Source organism: Hibiscus syriacus, unplaced genomic scaffold (assembly GCF_006381635.1).
Source record: "Hibiscus syriacus cultivar Baekdansim isolate YM2019G1 unplaced genomic scaffold, ASM638163v2 tig00003096_pilon, whole genome shotgun sequence".
NCBI lineage: Eukaryota > Viridiplantae > Streptophyta > Magnoliopsida > Malvales > Malvaceae > Hibiscus > Hibiscus syriacus.
In genome coordinates, this window is record NW_024061961.1 from 537976 (window position 1) to 543975 (window position 6000).

Below are 6000 nucleotides of genomic sequence, written 5' to 3' on the forward strand. Positions count from 1 at the left end.
AATAAAATCATTAACTTAGCAGTATTGATTAACAAGTTTTAATCTTCGTAATCAGTAAACTCGTCAGAAGTAATATTAAGTTCTTCAATTCTCCATTCTTTTTGTTATTGTCGTTCACGTACGAATTCGAACTATGCTTCTGAGTCTCCATCATCTATGTTTGTTTCTTGGTTATTTGTCTGAGTTGGTGGGATATTCGAGCTGTAAACAACATCCTTAATGGTACGAGCCAGTCGAGATCATCGAACTATACAAACAAATCGACATTAGACAAAGAATTATAGAAGTATGTCTTAATCATGCTAGCAAGGTCTACATCATCGCTTAGATGAAACCTTGTGCATGATACTAGCAATTGTAATATAAAGAAGATATTCTTCTATTGCTTCCGAGCAGAACTCTTGTTTCTTTATTGGACTTCAACTTGTCAAATTGAATATTTCTTACGAAGCACATGGTGGTAGATTTGCAATCGTAAAAAATAGTTATACAAATAGTTGACATGTTCGGAAAAAAAAACTCAAGCTTTGAAAGTGAAAGATTGAAGTTGTTTAGTTTTTTTTTTGCTTCAATATCATACTTAGATGGCTTTCAACTCACACATATTTATAGTTGGTGAAGGTGATTAAATGAGCTTGAATTATACATTAAATGACCTCTAAAAAACCAACTGTTGCATTATTGATGCAATAAATGACATCTTAAAAGTAGCTGAAACGACGCATTAATTGAGCACTGGAAAGTAGCTAGTAAATAATTTGGCCTGGTTAAAATACACGTTTTTTATGATTTGAAGTGATAAATCAATACTGAAAAGTTTTCCGATTTCAGTTCATATTTCACTGAAAATAACTGGAAGGTTGCATTATTTTGCCTGAGTAGCTAAAACTCGTTTTCTGATTTGAGTTGATATATCACTGAAAACTTACAGAAGATGATAATGCACCACTATTTCACATGTTTTCTGAAAAATTTCTTGAATTCTGCATTAAATGACCTCTGGAAAAGCCAAGCATTGCATTATTGTTGCAATAAATAACCTCTAGAAAGTAGCTGAAATGGTGCATTAATTGAGCAGTGGAAAATATCTGAAACAATGAATAATTTGGCCTGGTTGAAATACACGTTTTTTATGATTTGAAGTGATAATTCAACGCTGAAAAGTTTTGTAATTTCAGTTCATATTTCACTGAAAAATAGCTGGAAGGGTGCATTATTTTGCCTGAAACACGTTTTTGGCTTTAAGTTGATATATCATCAAAAACTTGCAGAAGATGATAATGTACCACTATTTCACTCATATTTTTGAAAAGTTACTTGAATTCTGCATTAAATGGCCTTTGGAAAAGTCGATCATTGCATTATTGCTACAAAAAAAACCTCTGAAAAGTAGTTGAAGCTCTGAATTAATTGAGTGCTGGAAAGTAGCTGAAACAGTGAATATTTGGCCTAGTGGAAATACATTTTTTATTATTTGAAGTGATAATTCAATACTGAAATTTTTTCAAATTTTAGTTTATATTTCACTGAAAAATAGCTTGAAGGGTGCATTATTTTGCCTGAGAACCTGAAACACGTTTTCTCATTTAAGTAAATATATCATTGAAAACTTGCAGAAGATGATAATGCATCAATATTTCACCCATTTTCTGAAAAGTTGTTTGAATTCTGCATTAAATAACCTCTAAAAAAGATGATTGTTGCACTACAAAAAATAACCTCTGAAAAGTAGTTGAAACGATGAATTAATTGAGCACTGGAAAGTAACTGAAACAATGCCTACTGAGATGATGTTTCACTAGAAAGTTGTTGAATGGCAATTAATGATGGGACGTATTTATTTTAAATTGGCTCACTTCAGATGAATCTTCACAAGACTTGTTATTTTTACAATTGCTTCGAACAAGAAGAAACCAATCTCTCTCTGAAGCTATGGCAAACAAGTTTTTCACAATCGTCCACCCAAATGACGAAGTTGTTGAAACTGAAGATGGTGTTCAGTTCATGTCACAAAGGCCCGTGAACATGGTGTTCTCGGTAGATGTATCTCATGGGCAAATGAAGATGAAAATCGAAAAAAATTAGATCTTTGTTTTAAGTTTGAGATATCAACACATCATTTTAGAGGCTCCGCTCAAATATGGTGCAATCTTATTCGATGATGGTGATAATATAGAAGTTATGACTGGCCTTCATCAATCTTCCAATAATCAAATGATTAATATTATTACGAAACTCCAGATGTTCCTACTTCATCAATTGTTGCACCAGTGGCCACCCACCCCCGCAGAAGTAAGACCATTACAAGATATAAATAACCTCGTCGGGCAATTCGATGAAAGCCTTGCTGACTTTAGCGAGGATGATGAAACTTATGTTCTACTTATGATGGAGGATGCCACACCAATAATCGATGAATTTGATATCACCGAGGCTACTTCATAGGGACAAGCTTTTCATATATAGGGTGATGTTTGAGAGTTAGTCATTTCTCGTGTCCAAACAATGTAGAATGCTACGCACATTTAGGCACATCCACCGACATCCATGCAACCAGAAAGTTTGCAACCCCAATTGCCTTAATATCATCATGCAATTTCAATGCATGAGATAAACTATGAAGCCATAAGGAATCCTGAGATTCCTGATATGTCGGATATATACGCGACCCACTGGGGGACCTCAGATGAAGGATCAATGGAGTTTGGAGTTGGATCACAGTTTGGGAGTAAGAAGGATGCGCAACTAGCTGTGAAGACGTTTTGTATCATAGCTTATATGGAATTTACTATTGTGGAGCCTAACTAGAAGACATGTTTTGTCAAATGTATTAACAACAATGTGGGTTGTAAGTGGAGGATATGTGTCTTATACCTACAACAAAAGACGTTGTGGGAAGTCACAAGGTTCCACAACCATCATAGTTGCACGTTTAGCTCCTTGTCACAAGATCACAAACACTTAGACTCCGATGTCATATGTGCATACATGAAGTTACTAGTGGAGAAAAATCCAAGAATCATGGTATCAATGATCGTGGCATCTATACGTAATACATTTGATTATATTCCGTCTTATTACAAGTCCTGGATGGCCAAACGGAAAGCTATGACATTATTGTACGGTGATTGGGATCAGTCGTACAATGAGCTGCCACATCTGTTGCACGCAATGAAATATTTCATCCCAGGAACCATTGTTCGCTCGAATACTTATCCTGCAACCACATTTGATGGATTTTATCCCTGGAAAGATATTTTTGGAGGATTGTTCTAGGCTTTCAAATCAAAAATCAAAGGCTTTCGTTACTGTAAACAAATGGTTCAGATAGATGACACTTTTTTGTATGGTATACAAACATATCCTTATGGTAGCTGTTGTACAAGATGGTTGTAGAAACATCTTCCCCAATGCCTTCTCCACTGTTAAAAATGAGTCCAAGGTGGAATTTCTTTATGTTAAACTTGTGTTACCATGTTGTCACTAAAAATGGGGTTTGTATATTCTCAACCATTCACCTGGGTTGTTGGCCACGATTGATAGACCAGGAAGTAGATAGTCAGCTCCGCATGTATTTCCTACATATTGCATATCTTATTGCTTTAAATGCTATGACGAGGTTCAAAAATAAGAATATAAAGAAATAGATTATCAACCTGGGTGCCTTATTCAGTTTTACCTTTCATTTTTTAGTCTTCGTTTATAATTATTATACTTACTTCTATCTGTTTTTTCAGGCTTTACATTACTGAAATCGACCTTCCGTACAAGATTGGAAAATTTGAGAAAATATGGAGAAGAAGTGTATAACTTTACATCTGAGATACCTCGGGAAATATGTACACATGCATATGACGATCAAGTTTGAATTATGGTCATATGACAACCAATCTTGCCGAATGCATCAATTCAGTTTTAAAAGGGATTAGACATCTTCTCATGGTAAGTATAGTTCGGGAGACATACTTCAGATTGGGTAAAGTTTAGGTAGACAAAGGTGCCCAGGTAGAGGCAATGCTCAATGAAGGTAGAAATTAGGTTCAGATCTGGAGAAAGCAACGAAAAAAATCAAACTCATGCAACATCAATAATTTTGCTAGACTGTAATCTAATTATATTGTCCAAGCACTTATTCGACCACATGAGGGTGGGAATTCTGCCACCTACACTAGTAATCTGATTAGAAGATGGTGATTATGGTCGATTTTAAGTCTTTAGATGCCCATGCGTTCATGCATTTGTTGCATGTATGCATGTGAATGTATACACTGATGATTGTTACAACTTGCATACTATGCACAACATATACAATTACGAGTTTATGTATATCCCGAACGATGCATATTGACCACCTACTGTCTCTGAAGAATGGTTGTCCAATCAATAATTATGAAGAAAGTTGAGGTTCATCCTGAATCTATCGAATTCATACTAATATGGATCACCCTCAAATAGAGCAAGGTTTGCTGAAGCTATGTAGCCACTGCAAAGGTGAAGGCCACAATAGGAAGCATTGTCCTCATCTCCTAAGATATCGAGTAGGTTGATAAATCCTTTGTAATTGTATTCCCATATTGTATCAATTTTACAAATATCAATGATAATTTTTAAGTTTTTTATTTCATATATAATTGCAAATTATAACGTTTAACTAAAGTCAAATTCATACATTTATTTAAAATATGTTTTCAATAAAATAAACATTTTTCCTCTTTATTTTTATATTATTTTTCTTATTCTCATTCCTTTCAATTAGTCGTTTGTTGCGTCAGCTTGCTAAGTCTTCATTCTTCTTCTTCTCATCCTTTTTCTTATTCTCCTCCTCCTTCTCCTCCTACTTTTCAACTCCTTATGTTGATCAAGAATATACTTTATTGATACTTTCACCCACTAGCTCCTCATATGAAGACGAGCTTGAATCTGAATCATCAATATCATAGTAATTAGATCAAAGATGATCTTTCGAAAATTGCTTGAAATATTCTTCCCACAAGTGCATGTTTTGGTTCTCTTATTACTCTATCAACTAACCCAACTCTATTTATAGTTAAAATTTGAGAAAATGAATGTTGGAACTTGTCACATCGAGGTGACGAGTTCCAACGACTACCAACGGTAATTTTTCAAATCTAAACGACTATAAATTTTAAACCGAAGGAACTCGTTACCTCGAGGTAACGAGTTCCAGCTTATTTTTTTTCCAAAAATTAAATTCACATAATAACCTGGAAAAATAATATTTTTAATGAAACTTGTCACCTCGAGGTGATGAGTTTGCCCTGGACTATAGAAAATGTCGTAGATTCTAAAATAATTTCTAGGGTGCCCTATTAGACCAAATAAATACGCCGAGTGCCGTATTGGGCCAAAAAACCTACATAATTGTCTCGTATATTTTTAGGGCCTTGAGTGAAAATTCAAAACTAAACTCTATAAAATAAATATATATTCTATTACTTTAATAATTAATTTAATATTATAATAATAAATCATAGAAAATGATTAAATTTTGTCAAACATATTATTTTCATTGTTTTGTTAAGAAAACACCTTAAATACAATTAGGAGAGAATAAAAAATTGAATGTGAGTATGATATGAAGCTTGATTTTGAACAATAAATAAAAAATGAAGAATAATATACTATTTTATCATTAGATTAAGATTGAAGAAGACTAAGAGCTAAAGGATATTTGATAAATTGATGAATGAGATTTGGAAAATAGAGAAAAATATGATTTGGATTTAATTCATAGTTTAATGAATTAATAAGAGAGATAAAGAAAGGGATGAAAAATTTAGTATTTTATAGAATTGAAAAAATTTAGGAGCCCTCAATTATAAAGGTAGAAAATGGGGTCATTTTATAAAATTAAAATATTAGGGACCCTCCATTATAAAAGTAAAAGGTGAGGATTATTTTAAAATTAAAAATAGAAGCACTAAATAGTTAAGGTAGAAAATGACGACAATTTTATAAAATTGAAAAAATAGGATTCCT